The sequence below is a fragment of the Taudactylus pleione genome, unplaced genomic scaffold (assembly GCF_031769625.1).
Source record: "Taudactylus pleione unplaced genomic scaffold, aTauple2 ptg000178l, whole genome shotgun sequence".
NCBI classification, from domain to species: domain Eukaryota; kingdom Metazoa; phylum Chordata; class Amphibia; order Anura; family Myobatrachidae; genus Taudactylus; species Taudactylus pleione.
Genome location: NW_028284580.1, coordinates 13,696,320 through 13,714,753, shown reverse-complemented (window position 1 = coordinate 13,714,753; position 18,434 = coordinate 13,696,320).

Genomic DNA, 18,434 nt, shown 5'->3' with positions numbered 1-18,434 from the left:
ATAATTGGTAAGTTTTTCTTTTTAATATTCTTAATTCTCAGAGACAGGTTATTATATTTAGATATAAATGATATTTTAGTAGGTATTTCCCTATTCCCTTGTTCCACCTGTTGAACTTTATCCATTAAATCAGAGGTACACAATAATTGAGTTCTATCTAAATCTCTACAATCCGCAAGAGCTCTATTAATAAGAGAGTCTGGATAATTTCTCTCTCTGAATGCTTCTACTAAAGCTGATGACTGTTCTTCAAAATACTCATTTTTGGAACAATTGCATCTTATGCGACGCAATTGACCATACTGGAGTGACAGGGGGCCAGGAGGCTCGAGAAACATGGGCAGGAGGCTGAAAAGACAGATGGCTGGAGTGACAGAGCATAGGAGGCTGGAAATACAAGAGACAGGAGTGATGGGGCAGGAGGCTGGAGTAGCAGGGGACTAGAGGTTGGAGAGACACAGGGGTCAGGAGGCCAGATAGACAAAGGGAGCAGAAGTCTGAAGAGGACACAGGGGGCAGGAGGTGTTACAGTGGGCATGAATCTGGTTGAACCATTGTTGTATGATGATGACATTGGTTATATTCCTACAAAAACAGGTGAAAAAGTGAATACCAACTGACGACACTGTCTGACCAGGGAGGATACATTTCTTCAGAAGTTTCTCGTTGCAGAGAAACCATCATATAGGTAAGATGTATCGTTATTTAGTACACACAAGAAAACAGTATAGAATTTTTTTAAGGGGGGTACCAAAGGTACTTGTTGTCCGAGGCTCTACCTGGTCTAGAACCGGCCCTTCGCATATTGTCAGATTCGGGAGTCATCCGAGGGCTGAGGGAGAGGGATTGAAAGAGCACTCTCCTCCAAAAATGCATACATATCCTACATGTCATGCCCGGCTCCAAGGAATCCCCTACTGATGGGCTGAAAGCTGAGGTCCCGGGTTGAGGGAGGAATCGGAGGCGAGGGGCCTGAATGTAAGTTCTCCTCATCCACAAGTTTCGGATGTTGATGAGACCTGATCAAAGGCGCGGAGTCTAACCTGCCGGAAGGTGTTCACCAGTGACCCCTCCAAGCGGGATATGGGTTTAGCTGCTCCCGGCAAGCAGGTCACGGCCCTTTGGTCAGGTATCCAAAAACGAGTGTGAAATGGAGAGAAGTACACCGCAATGGCCCAGAGGAAGTACTTTGGAGAAGTACTAATACGTATTCTATACCTTTTGGTACAGAGTTGGCACAATTGGGATTACTTCCAGAAGTGGTACAAGAACAACAAGAGGGAATGTCCACTGAGGAGTAGGATACTCTTCTGGTACTGGAGGAGGGTGGTGGTTGCGCTGACTGGGAGGGCGCTGACTGCACGGTGTGTGGATACTGGTGCACCGTTGGTACACAAGGTGATTCAGTGGTTGTATTCGGTTGGTGTGTACAGAGTACATGATGTGCGAATCCAAATGCACCGGAGAGTGATCCCTAAGTTGTACCCAGTTGAATGTATTGAGTACACAACATGCAAATCCAGACGCACCGGAGGATGGTTCGGTAATTGTACTCAGTTGTGTGTACTGAGTACACAATGTGCAAATCCAGATGCACCTTAGGGTGGTTCAGTAGTTGTACTCAGTTGTGTGTACCGAGTATGCGAATCCAGACACACCGGAGGGTGGTATTGAGATGATATCTGGAAATAACTCGAGAGTGAGGAACAAACTGGAACAGAATGAAAACAAGCATACACCAGTAGTGACGACGTTGCACAGGCAATTTCCTGCTGTCCACAGCCCAGTTATATACCCTAAGGTATAAGGTCATTGGAGATCAGCGTCAGCCGACCGAGACTACGCTACCATTGGCTGAAGGAACAGTCAGAGGATCAGTATGAAATACCGCCGGACCTAAGTCAAATCCCGATGCCGAAAGACCGTCAGTGAAGATCCCGACAAGTTAAGTAAATTAACAATTTCTAACCCTTTCCCCCCCTAACCCTCCTTTAGGGGTGCCTAACCCTAACCTCCCCCCCTAGTGCCTAACCCTAATCTCCTCCTCTGTAAGTGTTTAAACCTAACCCCCCCTCCCCGCAGCCTATACCTAATCCTCCCGGGTGGTGCCTAACCCTAACCTCCCCCCAGGGGTGCCTAACCTGACCCCCCCTTACCCTAGCCTAACCCTAATCCTCCCGGGGGGTGCCTAACCCTAAGTCACTCTCGGGAGCCCCTAACCTAACCCCCCCCCCCCCCGCGGCTGTCCCGCAGCCCGGCTTACCTTCGTTTTGTAATAGGGCGTCTAGCTCCCGGCGTAAGGATAATTATAGGCGTCGGGATTTCAACGCTTATCATTAGACCCCTGCCGGGATTTGACATTCGGGAAGCCGGCGGTCGGCATTTCAACTGTCGGCTACCTGACTACATCCGACAGTCAGGTGAGAAAGACTAACATGGCGGCGCCCATGACGGCAACCTCAGAAACCAAGACACGGAGCCAAACATGGAAGTCCAAGAGCACCTAAGGCAAAATCCTCAGCACATCACCTGCCGCCGCACCTGACGTCTGACCGCACAAGAAGTCAGGGGAACCCGGTGCTGGGGTGAGTAACAGCCGATCCTATATCAAACCCTGACACTACATATCCTGCAAGAATTCCAAGGCATAGACAAGCAAGTCCAAACTCTGAAGCTTCGCTTTTCTGAGTTTGGTATATAAAGGTTAGACTGTAGTCCCCATTAATAATAATGGGTACTGAGATCTGCACTGATAGTTTGCCTTTTGCAGGAAATTTCTGTAAAAACTTCTGCATTAGGCTATTAGTACATATAGCCTATACAATTATACAGTATACAATTATACAGAAACTATAGTTTCTCTATAATTTTAAGAAAAAAAACTTCTTGATAAAAAGGCCCCTTGATCATCCACATTCTACATTTAAGTCCTTCTAAAAAAAGTCTACTTTCCTAGATATCCCTTACATAGCCATATAGGGAGTCCAACTAAGAGTACATGCCTGAACTGCGTCTCCCAACTCTTTCTACATCATACTGTTCATATTGTGTGCGTGTTTTTTCTTCTTCATGGCTGCTCTGCCAAGTTGTATTTTTCCCCCAGCACAGCTGCTCTGGGTTAGCGAGGTGAATTCTTGAGCTGTTTATAGAAGTGCTGAGGTTACAACATCGTAGCATTGGTGCTTGTAGGGCGGAGTAGCCATGAACTGTATTGCGAAAGAAGTTTGTTGCTTTGCCAGTACATTTCCATAAAACCAGAGGTGCCTGGATATTTCCAGTGTTCTCAATGATTGTTTTAATTTTTTCTTAATAAATAAATGATTAATATACAAGGAGCGGTTCTGATGTTAAAGTTTCCAAAAGTTAAAATGGCTTAAAATGTGATCAGTGTAAACAAACGTTAGTTTATAGTCCACCAATACATACATACAAATAAACAATGGAAGACTGACAGACACAAAATAACATAAACATATGCTAGCAAAAGACAAAGATGATGTAAAGTACATAAGATTACAATAGAGGAACGACTTACATGTGTCCGTTTTCTCAGAGTAGTCCCATTTTTTTCTATTTAAAATCTTTACCTGACATTGACTGTATTTCCATAATTCAGAATCCTGCACACCCAGAGAAACAGGTTCCATGGGAATAAGTTCCTATAATTGTTATTATGGAAACTAAAAGGAAGTGTGGTGCGGATTTTATGGCCTTAGCAAATGTCAGGTCAAATTTGTATCCTGCTTTTTCATTTTTTAAATAAAAGGGGCCAAAAGAATAAACTGAAACGATAGACAATCTGGGCGAGCTGAGCCCAGAGCTGGACTGTAGAATTAGACCATCCCCACAGTACAGCAAGGCATTGGATATCTGTCTGCTGATGCAGCCTATGCTCTTACCATGGGGCCCAATGGTGAGTGGAGGGCCTGGTGATGCCTGTCCAGCTGCTTCATGTGCCCCCACACTGATGTATGCCAAAATCGGGCGCGTATTGGTGCCCAGAGAGGTTAATTTAACATATGCTAAAGTTTGTGTTCCAAAAATGTTTTTGTATTTAGTTCTTAATCATAAAATCCATTCTGCTAAATAATAAAGTGTATTACTGACCATAATCAATTGCTCGCACTCTATAGCCCTCACTAGTTGAGCTGGAGTATATGTCAGGTCCGTGAGACTGCATATGGTATTGCTGAGGACGTATAGACAAGGTATAGCTGGTCTTTCTTTATCATTCACCAATATTATTAAAATAATGTATTTCCTCTCTTCAATCAAATAATGTTCCCAGAACAAGGGCCTGTACAGTTTTCTAGATCATATCATGGTCCCGTTATGTGTATGTGTGTGTGGGGAATCCTCTGCCACATGCAGCAATACATTAATGTTTTTTTCTTTAGTAAATTCCAAATTCCCATATGTTGGCAAATGTGTATGTGTCCTGCTTTGTGTGATGGGTCCTTTTGAAATCTTGAGGAAAAGACACTGGGACACATTTGCGTAGCACAATGGATATTTAGCACTAAACTCCTTTATTTTGCAATGTTGCATCAGCATGGTCTTGGAAGGGGGTGATTTGTGCCCATTCACTGAAGGAACAGTCCAACCAATTGTTAGTACTTGTTGCCCAAAAGAGAGAGGATTTCGAAAAACCTCTCAGAGAAAGTCCACTTGCAATAAAATGAATACAGAAAGGTGGTCATCATAGCACATAGGGGCTGTAGTCTGTATGTCTGGAGCATCTTAAGGATGATTCTGGCTGCAGGGTGCCGTTCCAGGCATCGCTCACATGCCCCTAGTTAGGGGGAGTCCCTCAAGCAAGCCTGGGCATGTAAACTAAAGAATATACAAAAATAAATATTTTTTTAAAGCTGGTCATTAGAGTAAAAAGCATATGAAGATCAAGATCATTTGTTCACCTAGATCAGGGATGGGGAACCACAGGCCCGGGGGGGCGTATAAGGCCTGCTGAGTCATTTGGACTGGCCCTCTGAGCTTTTTTATGCTAGCCTCATCTGGCTAGCAGGTTGCCTAGAATAGCTCCCTGCAGCCAGAATATATGCAGCAGTGCCACCTGAAGCATCCTTAGCGTCACACCGCTGCCCTTAAAGCTCTCCGGAGCATCCTCAGTATGCTCCGGGCATTGCTGTAATCACCGGCGATTGTGGCCCCGTCGATGTGACGTCACATGGAGGGGGCGTGGCCTGCAGCGGACCCGCGAATAACGTTATATATATCAAAATGGCCCTCGGCAGAAAAAAGGTTCCTCACCCCTGGCCTAGATCATGATGTTTCTCACTAAATACACTTGCACCTATGTTTTATTTATTTTATTATTCACTGAAATAAACAATGAGCTGGAAAAGCAACACAATGATATATATTCACAAAAATGTGAATATCTTGTTAATATATTCTTTGTAAGAAATATGCTAATTTGACCCTAACAATATCAAATGCCTGATTAGGAACCTGCATTTCTGTTCATGTATCACAGGAATGTTTATGGTAAAGTGATGGTTCCCTGCTGACACGGAATGCTGTAATAAAAGAGCAGAGACCTAGACAGACGGAATGATAGATATATTTGTACTGGGTAATCTACATGAGATACATATGCAGACATTTCAGAGAGTGGAATTCATGTCATGCCCCCATGTTGCGCAGGCCGTGTCTGAATATACATGTGGAACCACAAGTTAAATTCCACAAGACATTGAGATTAAGATTTGTGTAATCCTTCTAAAAATACACAGGAGAGGCAGACATATTTATGTGCAATGTATGTTATAATGTCACACAGAAATAACTTTTGTTTATTATTTTTTTTTAGAAAGCCTCTACAAATGGCAGTGCCTTGCTTGCAACACATTGAGGGTTACTTACCAAATAATATACTATGCTGTTGTGACTACTGTGCATCTATATGTACACTTATGTAGAGTACATCAACTCCATTAGGATGATTTATCAGGGATACGTTTAATATGGTGGCGGACGGGATACGTTTAATATACTGACGCCGTAATCCTGACGACCAGGATGGTTAGGGTTGGGGGGGCAAGGGTAGGGTTAGAGTACTTACAGCCCCTGTCGGAATTCAGGACCTTCGGGTTTCTGCCGTCGGGATTTGAACCGGTGGCAATTCAGCCGCCGGCTATTCATACCCAACCCGATTTATTAGGATTATCTGCTATTTCACATGTTCTAATGGACCCAAATGATGGCCTGATTCAGAGTTTTACGCTAATGCCATCACAGCTGCGATCCCGTACGCATTCGAAAATATGCAAAGGTTGCAGACACCGAGGAATGTATTGAGACGCCCACCTGTAGCTTTGCAAATCATAGCACCTGCGTACCACGATGCAGCATCGGTCGCAGATCATTCGATTACTGCAGTTCTGAGTTACCCTACGTCTACTCAAAATGGCCGTGGGAACTGAGACGTCGGAGCCATTTTTATTGCGTACGGGATCACTGACGCAGGCTGTGACATGCCCTAAAAACGATCGCGATGCACCTGCGTTTATTTTACCGCCACCCCCTGTTACCTCCCACAAACGCTCCCTGTCAATCACACTGCAAGTAAAAAGTTGCTGTGGGCATATGCAGTGCGACTTAGACGCATGCGCAGTTTACCGATGATCAAACAACTGCGTAAGTATCGGCATAGTGTACATCTTTGTATAATTTGCAAATGCCAAGAGGAGTTCTATCAAGTCCTCCTAGTCAACAAGCTATTTAGTCTTGTGGTCCACTTTGCTAACATCCGTTTTAGTTGGAAATAGTAATTAGTCCATTGATGAATAAACCCCATTAAGTGGCTTTTTACCTTAGTGATCCCAGGACATTCCATAGGCAATCACGTGGCCAGTGGCCACATAAACAGGAAACATTATCACATAGTCTATCAGTATCTAGAATGTCTCTAATAAAGGGTTTGTGTGGAGTTGAACAGTTCAACCACCACATCCTTGTATTATTTTGTGTTGCAGTCCTTCCACTGCATTGTGAGCTACATTTAGGAGAAAAGAATGCATACTAGGTCAGGCCGGATTGACTTGTTGTTTTGCCACACTGGGCTATTGTGTTCTCTGCGGTGCTTAACATCTCATACAGGTTGAATCTCCCATATCTGAAATGCTCGGGACCAGGAGGAGCATATAGGATTTTGAATAATTTCGGTTTTCAGAATACCTTGCGTGGGGGGGGGGGAGGTGCTAATAAATAATAAATATACTAACATAAATAAATGAATGTGATATAATTATAAAAAGCTGGGTATACACCTAACAGTTATATCTGCAGGTCGAGTGATCTGCAGATATATCTGCAGATGATGGTTGTTCATACACACTGAACAACCATCATCTGTCATCTGGCCGCGGGTCCCGCTGGCTGGGGGTCGTTTCTGCAGATATATCTGTGCATCGGCTGTGCAGCACAGCCATCGCGATATGTCTATGAACGATGTCGTTCACAGACATATCGCTGGTACACACTGGCCGACGCACACAAGATATATTGGCCGATCAATTGATCGGCCAATATATCTGCCAGTGTGTACCCAGCATAAGGAAATATAAAAAGCAGTTTCAATAAGAGCGTCTGTATTACTCACTAATTAACAAAACATACTAATATACTGAAGAACACCATGATACTGTGCTAGTAAGCTTCTGATGAACGCAGAAAACTCATACAAATCAATGAGCAATGCTCTATAGATATATAGGGAATGTAATAAAAATAACCCAAACCAAGTATCATACAATATGACAATAAAAAATTATTTGTAAATAGATCGCACAATAATAAATGCATATTTAACATACAGTATACTGCCTTGGTACTGGTGGATAACCAGGGTTGCCGTGGGGGCATCAACCCCCTACGGTGATGTGACACAATGTACCAAGTAATAGTGACTCCGGTAATTAATAACAATATAATGATACAGGTACAGAAATGTCCCAATGTGAGGTGAATGTAGCAAATACTTTACATTAGACTTACACAGGAGTCTCCACTAATTGACTAGAGAAATGTCCAGGTAGTATATCAGAGAGAGTCCGAAACAGGTCCAGCGTTGTACAAGTACAAGCGGCCACCTGATGGAATCTGTCATCATCACAAGTTTACTAGCGCAGCATCGCAGTATTCTCTAGTAGTACATTTTTCAATCTGGCTTTCAGTAACCTTACCTTTCTTTTAAGTGTTGTCGACTTGTGCACTTATAATGACAGCTTAAATAATTTGGGGCCTATTTATCTCAGCATATTTGCAGGATATCTCCCCAAAATACTAATACAGGTTGAGTCTCCCATATCCAAAATGCTTGGGACCAGGAGTATTTTAGATAACGGAATATTCTGTATTTTGTAATAATTGCATATCATAATGAAATATCTTGGAAATGGGACCCAAATATACACACAGAATGCATTTATGTGTTATATACACCTTATACACACAGCCTGCAGGTAATTTTATACAATAATTTCAATAATTTTGTGGATCAAGCCAAGTTTGTTTACAGAAATGAAATTCATTTATGTTTCATATACATACACCTTATACACACAGCCTGAAAGTAATTTTATACTTTATTATTAATAATTTGTGCCTTAGACAAAGTTTGTGTACATTGAACCATAAAAAATCAAAGGTTTTTACAATCTCAGTCATGCCAAAATAATTCCATATTTCGGAATTTTCCGTATTTCGGAATATTTGGATATGGGAGACTCAACCTGTACTCGCAAAATATTAAAGATCCCCTGAATGTATGTACTTTGTACTCCAGAGCTGGGCCCCAGTAGCTAACGCCTGTGGGCTATATGCCGCAGATTTTTTTCAGAAAGGCATTTGTAGGATCCCTCCCGGGTGCTGTCCACTCGCACATGCAGCAACACATGGCACATGTACAGTATCGCATGAGGGGGGTGCCAGGAAGTTAAGAGATGATATAGGCAATAACTTTCTGTATTACTGATTGCCAGGAAAGGCTCAAACTTGGCGACTTAAGCTGCATACACACACAACGATTTTGTTACCTACGATTTTATGAACGATTTTCTGTCAGATTATCTGTCAGATTTTTTAAAGTGTAATGAACGATTTTTTTGAACTACAAACGATTTTTGCATATTCCCTTAATGAAAATCGTTGAGTTGACAAGTTTGACTGAACTACAAACTACAAACGTGAACGCGAATGAACGATTATCGTTCATCATTTGACTCAGAAAGTGAACGATTTTTTCAAACGATTATCGTTAAACGATATCGTTTAATGATAATCGTTCAAAAAATCGTTGTGTGTATGCAGCTTTAGAGATCATACATCCCAGTGAACAAAGATTACTTATTGAGGTGATAAGGAATCTTTAATATTGGGGCTGGCTGCATTTAATAATGTATATGCCCCTTAGAAACTACTCATCATAGTTAAAGCATATTCATCTGCTTGTATCATTGAGCAGTTTGTGCATGGGAGAATATCACCTAAGCTACAAAATAGCCGCCCTCAATGTATTGGCACCATAGACATGAGCATTGGTGGTTTCCCTAAAACCAAGCATGTGATAGGTGATAGGATAATTGATACATTAATTATGTCACTTATACACAGGCATACATATGAGTCTGTTAATGCCAAGCCAAGCCTATTAAACTAGTAAAATGCCCAGCTTATAGCTAGAGGTAGGCTAATCCATTAAACCAATTTTGAAATCCAGATAAGTTTCACTGATTCCTGAATTATTTCGCAAATCACTCCAGATTTACCTAAAATACAGAGAATAATTAATGGCCACTGGAGTATCAGGCGAGTTTAGGAATTAGCAATTTCATACTTACTGTATAAAAAGGAGCTTACAGTCCATCTAGTATGTAGTCTTCTTGAATGGTTTTAGCTGACAGATCACTGACTATTTTTCACTTCCGTGCATACTGAGGAGCTTATTTATAAACCGCAAAATAGCCGATGCACAGTGCAAAACTGAAAAAGGTGCATCACATCCTGCATTGCCTTCTTACTTTCTGGGCCGGCACCAGGGTTTAGGGATCTCCTACACCACTGAAAGAGTGGCAGTCAATACAAACAGACCCTCCAACAAGACCCGTTCTAACAGGTACAAAATGCTCCACTCCTGGTTTTCCCACATAATTAATGATTGTAGTCATGGAAGTTGTACAATTTAATAGCTGAAAAAGGTGTTTCAACACAGAGCACTGCAATCATAAATTAAATGGGATGTACAGGATTGAAGAATTGTGTACCTTGTGGAAGGAGATTTGTTAGAGGGTAATATTATTGTTATCCTTATTTATATGGTGCCACAAGGGTTCTGCAGCGCCTTAAAAAGTCCATAAATAAGTGAACAAGAAACTGGTGACTTACAGTACAATACAATGCAGGACAAGGACAAGGTTTATACACATTGCTGCATTAGCGATCATAACACTCAAAGTAAGCAGCAGGGCGTAAGAAACCAAGTGTTAAGCCACGACCAGTGATGCGCGCTCCGGCTGGACGTTTCCAACATCAATCATCGCCCGAACATGCCGATCTATCTGCCGATAACGCCAGATTGGGCATGTTCGGGGATGAGGAAGGGTGCCTGCACTGAACAACATATTGTTCAGTGTGGGCACCTACAGGATGAGGAACGAGTGAATAATTACGATGTTGTAATCGTTCAAACGTTCCTCAGTCAGCAAGTGGATACGCACCTTTAGGTGCCTTTGTGGGGAGTAAGGAGTAGGTGACAGTATAAGTCAGGAGAAGCATATGAAGGAAGAGGGCCCTGTTTGTTTGAGCTATCGATTCCTACCTATCGATTCCTGCCTACCTATACACTGTAAAATAATTGTCGCTGTTTAGCATTATGAGTCACACAAGAAATAATTGCTTTCAGACTTTGATTGTGGTTCCAAAGCACAAAAAGTTATTATTCAACATAAAACAGATAGTTACACACTGTGATCTAAATACAATTACCGCAAATAAATTATACAGACCCAAGGTACAGTCGTTACATACGCATGCGCCCTGGATCCAGATCCCGGCATCAAAGAAGAAACCTCCATCAACAGCAAAGCAAGAAGACTGAGATCCAGTTTCAGAGAGCTCACATATATGCCCTTACAGAGATAGGTAATACAATAGAACAGGTTGGCATGATTCCATTGGTTCTTCTTCCTGGTTCTTCTGTTACAGTATAGTTCATAGGTCAGTTCGTACGGTCACAATCCAGCCTCCAACAGCTCTTTGTGTCCTTTTTCCTGCTGCATAATAAATCTAAGCTGGCTACATTACAGAGTACATTTTAATGTTTTAACTCTCTATGATCCATAGTTTGCAGACACATGTTGCGATCTCCTCACCGATGATACCGGAAATCTGCAAAGACACAGTGGTTTAGCTTGACACACAAACACAGTCTGCTTACCACGTACTAAACCTTAGATATCAAATAACATTTATTTCACAACATTACTAATACTGAATAAACCTTGAATATATCACTTTAATGCTAGGGAACCTTTTTATGTAAGTGTACAGTGTGTAAGTATTGGGGTATTGAGAAAAGATGCTAGTTAGCATTGTGCGACTATGTGTTTGTGTACACCATGGTATGTGTTTTGCAGGGTTGATCATTTTATATGTTTTAGTGACTGTCTATATTTATATGATGAGGACTTTTAACATCTTTCTATTGCGTGGGAATCGCACGACGCTAAATAATACCATCGCCGTATGTACTTATAATGGGCGAGATTCACTAAAATGCTGCTGGGCGGCCAGTCGCAAAATAGCGTCTCCTTGCCATTCGCAAAATGGCGTTGTGCAGATTTAATTTTAAACCGATTCTGTCTCAGCCAATTATCCAGCTTCGAAAGAGCTTACATTCTAATGTGGAGGGGCAAACAAACAGGCGTGACACAGATGGGGTAGACAGGGAGGAAGGAGCATGTAGCTGCGGGTTAGGATAAGAGCTTTAAGGCTATGATGAAGTAGTATGTCTTGAGAGCCCATTTGAAGATTTATAGAAAGGTGGAGAGTCTGATAGGGAGAGTTCCAGAGGTAGGGAGCAGCATGGGCAAAATCTTGGAGGAAGGAGTGGAGGAAGTAATCAGTTGGCAGGAGAGGCTGCGTGCATTTGTTGAGCGAAGTGGGTGGGCAGGAGTGTGAAGGGAGATGAGGTCAGAGATATAAATGGGATAAGATTGGGTGAGGGCTTTGTAAATGAATGTAAGAACCTTGAATTGGGTTCTGAAGGGGAAGGGGAGCTAGTGTAGAGCTTGGAGGAAAGATTGGAGTGGAGAAAGGTGGGAGTCAGGGAGGCCATATATGAGGAGGTTACAGTAGTCTAATCTGGAGATAACCAGTGAGTGGATGAGGGTTTAATAGCATCCAGGGTGAGAAAGGGTCTAATCCTGGAAATATTTTTGGGTTGGAAATGGCAGGACTACGAGAGGTGCTGAATTTGTGGTTTATTGTCACTGCCCCCTCACTATACGATATCTCTTGACATGATGTCACAGCCCTTAGCCACATTGACCACAGAAGAACATGCCACTCTGCCCAGGTGAGAAGTAGACAGGAGGCGGGACATCAACGAGGTAGGGGTGGCAACAACAGGTGTATGGTGACAAAACTAGGGGAGTCACCCAGCAAAAGTGGTCCCAAGGTGCTCATCTGGCAATTATTGGCCCTGTTTATCCTGATCCATTTCCTGTACTTGTCCTTACCTATATAAGTGACCAAACACCACAATCAATACAATCACATATGAGATTTTATTTTTGTGCCACACACTGCCTCAAAATGCATTTTTTGCTGTACTTAACACTAACCAGTCCATCCAGCCTCTCTTATTAAAGGCCATTTCTAGTGTGGTGTCATAAAATCTAGTTCACTTGCATTTGTAGTTAGGACCTTTTACCTCTTGTGCTTTTCCAGCTGGTGACACATACAGATGCACTGAAGTGATACATGAATGGCATTAGTGTCCATCTATCACCACTCGTATTCTCTACAATTCTCAGTGATCATTCTGACTACTGCTATACACACATTTGAAATGATTGCTAGGAAGTCCTGGAATGAAGACTGAGCAGTGCTAATCACACATGGCAGGCTGGTAAGAATGTAAAACTGGAAATTTCACAGGTAATCACAGACTCATGTACATCACAGCGAACGTAATTTCTCACGTTTTATATATTAACACTTCTATCTTTATTCCACATGATCACATCTCTGCTTATCTGTGTAACTGAGCTTGAAGTAGGACCAGTAGCTTCCTCTTGGCTGTTGGCAGGGGCGCTGAAAGGCGAGCGGGTACTAATTATCTGGGATTGTTCAAGAGGCCTGTTGGGGACCTGCGCCAGCTGTTGTGGGGGAGAAATGTTTTTCTTCACAGCATGTGCCGCCATTTTGTGGTGGCCCACATAGTATTTTTCATTGATTTTTCCACTGAATTTTGACACACCCACCTCAGTGTCACGTGGGGCCTACACATGTCTCGACGGTCCTGAATGTTAGCAATTGCTCAATTTCTTTCTATTGCCTGTTGTACATAATTTCTAGATGGAGTTCGGCTACACTGCCCTTATCTTCAATTCTTCAGGGAATAAACATATGTTATATGACATATTATGGTTTTAGGTACATAAACTAAAATAATAATATATACATACATATATATATATATATATATATAATTTTTCATTATTATTTATTTATATGGTCCTCTTCTCCCAATATGACTGAAAGCACATAACATATTTGCAGAAGGTGATGCCGCCATCTTGGGTAGGTACTGCCCTATTGGAGTTTGCAATCTAAACTCTGTACCACACACCAAGGTACATTTGTGTCAGAAGCCAATCGACCTACTGGTATGTTTGTTTTTTGAACTGTGGGAGAAGACCCACTCAAATACTGGGAGAACATACAAACTCCACACATATAGAGCCCTGGTTGCAATTTAACCCATGGCCACAGTGTTGTGAGCTAGCAATGCTAGCTACTTTGTCATGATGTAAGATTACTTATGAGCCTTGGCTCTATGCTAGAACTTATTACAGTACCTCATATTATTCTCTGTTTTATTTTTCATCCATTTTATCAATATAAATGTTAGTAATTATGTTCTGTAAAGATTAATAAACATTTCATAGCAGCAATCTACTCTACAGCAGTATTTTATCTTACCTTATCTACCTGTTTATATTTGTCTGTAATATATTTCTGTAATGTCTTCATTTATTTTTGCTTTCATTATACGTATACTGCACAGTATTTGCCCACACTGAGAGATCAGGGCAATCCATTGTCAATAAAGCTAAGATTGTAGAACTGATGCGATGTTTTATATAAATACGAGTCTGTCTCATATACAATATGACATGAAAAAATCAAATATTATAGTTTAGTCATACCTGAAGGAGAATCAATAAGAAAAAAATGTATGCTTGTATTTTAATTATATAGTGCATTCAGAGCCGCAGCTAAACTTTTTGGTGCTCTTGGCCAAAAAGACTATTGGCACCCCCCCCCCCCCCTTATCTTTCAAATAGGGACATCAGACGCGGCCCCCGAAAAAGGGGAGTAGTATCATGGGGAAAAGGCCTGACAATGATAATGATTTGTCCTGTATGATGATGAGGGGGAACCAATCTCTTTGTACCACTGTTATCCAGGTGTTGCTGCTAAATACAGTGTGAATCCAATGGCTGCAGTGACGATACACAATTACATAATTAGCAGAGGTGATGGATTCGAATCTCGGGTATGACAGTATTTTGAAATGTGTGTGCTAAATAAAGGAGAATGTGACTGAAGGTGCTTGGGAAGGTGGCCAGATGGAGGGGAAGTCAGCCAGAGAGGACATGGGGCAGCCAGGAGATGTCGGGATAAAAGAAGAGGAAGTTACGAGTAAGAATGATTATATACATAAAATTGACAGGCACCGCCAAACAGCACCCCCTGCCCTGCAGTGCCCTGTGCCGTGCCACATGTCGCACCACCCTAGTTACGGCCCTGAGTGCCATATTTTGTTGCAATGCACATAATGGACCATCAATGGACATACAAAAACAAAATGCTAAGTGACACACGTAGGAACAGAATTATGAGCGTGTCCTGTTGGATATACCCATGCTTCATATTTTGTTTTCTTTATTTAAGAAGATATTTGAATGGAAAAACAGTTGTAATTTGCATTTAACATTTGTAACATTCATAAATAGAATTCTTAAAAGGAGAAAAGTTCATGTTTATTCACAAGATGGTGAGGTCTTGTGTTATACTGAACTCCCCATAATGCCTTGCTGTGGCATGAAGTAGAAGGATGATGCACTGGTGGACACAGCCGAAGTTTGCACAGTTCAGCGATGTTTTACTACTGTGCATGCGCAAAAAGTCTGAGAAACCCATATTGCACACACTCACCTAACTGTACGATAGTGGTCACAGGTGTGTACAAGATCAGTATTATTAGAAAAGGCCACTGAGAATCATGGGCATTTCAGGGAGGTGAATAGGAAGTGACCTGAGGTAAACGCAAAAAGAGGCCAACTTATGGGCGTGTTATAGGAGAGTCATGGGCGTGTAAATGCGTACAACTGCGTTTTCTTTTGCTGCACAGCAGCCACACAGGTTATTTGAGATAGATACCCTGTGCGACCCATAGGCTACATAAGGGGTCGATGTGCGACCGATGGTGCATCGATGGTGGAGTGTTCTTAGCCACCATTGGATTGCCACTGTGCTCAGATAATGGTAGTGCTTACGCGATCTGTTGCATGCTACTACAGAAGGTGAATACTGAAACTGGCATTTGAATATTTTCGCTATTGCTAATCCATAAAATATTGCAGCATAAATTGCATCCACCTCTGAACCAGGCCCAGAGATGGCTGATTTCTTGGTGTTTGTAATGTAATGGATATGTTATTCCTCCCCCCTCACTCAAACCATCAGTTGCACACATTGTAAACATGTCAACTGTTTCACACTGTGCCAAAAGTTACAAATACAGGGGCAACAACTGTTTGTTTGTGTTGTAGAGTGAGTCACTTTAGGATAACATGCAGGCGTGGAAAAATGCTGTGCAGATTCTTTTTTTCATCAGTCTGCTGAGCTTATCTGTGCTGTGATCTGGATGAGTCTGGTTCATAGTGGATGTGGCTAGTTCCCTTTGTAAAAGGAAGACCAATGAATCCATCTCATGGACCCTCAGCTTTTGTCCTCTCACAAGTAGTATTAAGTAATAATGCACATTATCACAGTAAATAGAATGCCCACAAAATAAAGCTTCATTTTACGTTTAGTGTGATCCATCCATCTTTCTTTTGAATATTTTGTATTTTTACAGGATACACATGATTATCAATTCAAACCAAGGGTAGTATGTATCAATCCTTGGAGAGAGATAAAGGACCTCATTCAGATTCGGTCGCATGGAGCGATTGGACGTAGCGAGCAATGTTTTTTTCAACTGCGCATGCGTGTACCTGGCAGTGCGCGTGCGCAAGCCTGTCTTCCCGACCGCAATCCTCTTGCTCGCTAGTCACTACGAGGTCGTAGCTGTGATTGACATTTCGTGCCGTTTGTGGGTGGTTACAGGGAAAGGTGCTTGTGAACAGGAGTGTGGTTGTGCGCACACAGGCGTGGTTGACCTTAAAAAGGGCGTTTTAAGGGCGTGCATATATTACTGAGCGAGTCATCACACACGTCATCTCGTTGCAATAACAACGCTACTGCTGGCAGAGCTAAGGGTAGCCCAGGGTCTACCTTAAGCATTGCAAGTGCTGACGATGGTTACTGCCTCAACCGATCTTTGTAGGCAATTAACAATGTAACAGGTGTTAATCGTGCGACGTAGGTTGCCGCCTGCGACCAACTCTGAATTAGGCCGTAGAGATAGGAGGTGTGCTTTCATTGTTGTGGGTGTTTCCGCGCTTATGATGTGCTTTGCGACTGAGCGCTCGTTTTGCATATTCTCGGTCACTTTGGGTGCGACCGATCACTCCCGAGCGACCGCCTCTGAATGAGGTCCAAAGTACCAACCAATTAGTTTCTAATGGTGCATACACACGGTCAGATATGTCAGATGAACGATTGAACGATCTGCAAATGATTGAACGATTTTTGACTGTATTAAAATGAATGGAAATTGTCCAAAACTGACTGCAAACACATCAGATGTCAGATATCGTTATCTGACAAACGGGAACATGCATCGTTCATCGTTGCACGTCAGATTTTCCTTCAGATATGAACGATTGAACGATTTTTAATATCGTTATCGTTCAGATCTGAAAAAAAATCTGACCGTGTGTATGCACCATAACTGTAATTTTACAGGCTGTGGGTGGGCTTGGTGCATATGGAAAATGCGGTCAAACCCCCAAAACAGCATTTTTAGCTTTGATGCATTTCACCCTGTATTTAAAAAAATGACAGTTAGGAGCTGATTGGTTAGTACTTTATCTCTCCCCAAGATTTGATACATCTCCCCCCAAAATACGATATCTTCCAATTTAGCTGCTATGAACATAAATGTGGCCTATAGGTAACAACATGTAAACCAAACTTGATTTAAATATGTAACAAATATTTAAAAATTCTTAAAATATTAGTTTGTTGTTTTTCAACATATTAAGATTAATTTAATAATATTGCATTTAGGCACGATTTTTACACTAGCCAGTTGCTGTTTGGTATCTATGCTGTAGAAACAAACTAAATTTGGTCCTAGGGTGTCTGTTTATGAAGCCTACACCTGGCTTTTTCCACAAGGTTTAGGCAGTTTAAGGAATGGTGAAATTTCATAATTGGCAAATGGAAGAGATATCAGAGATATCGCCCGCGTTAGGCAATCTAGTAGCAGAAAAAGCGGTTACTTTGATTAGACAATTGGACAGATTTAAATAAATAGGACTCTGGGGGTCATTCAGACCCGGTCGTTAGCACCGATGCGCTCGGACCGGGTCGATGGCCCCCCACAGAGCATGCGCACGACAGCGCCTTCGTGCGCATGCGTGAGACCCACTACGACCGACAGCGCCGGTCGTAGTGGGTCTCGATCCAAAGGGGGCGAGCTGTCGATGTTGATTGACAGCTCGCCCCATTTGGAAGGCGGGCCGGGGGGGTGGCAGCCCAAACGGAGGCGTTCCCATGGGAACGCCTGCCGTTTGGGGGAGGCCCCACTGACATCACTAGTGATGACAGTGGAGAGCTTCCGGCTCAGACAGAGCCAGAAGCTCTCCGGGGCTTACGACAAGGGAGACCCTACCCTAGGGTCTCGTCGTAAGCCCCGATGGTCGCGATGGTCTCTGACCATCGCGACCATCACCGGAGCGGTCGTTAGAGCTGTGGGTGTAAACCCACAGCCTAATGACCGCAACAGAGGCGGG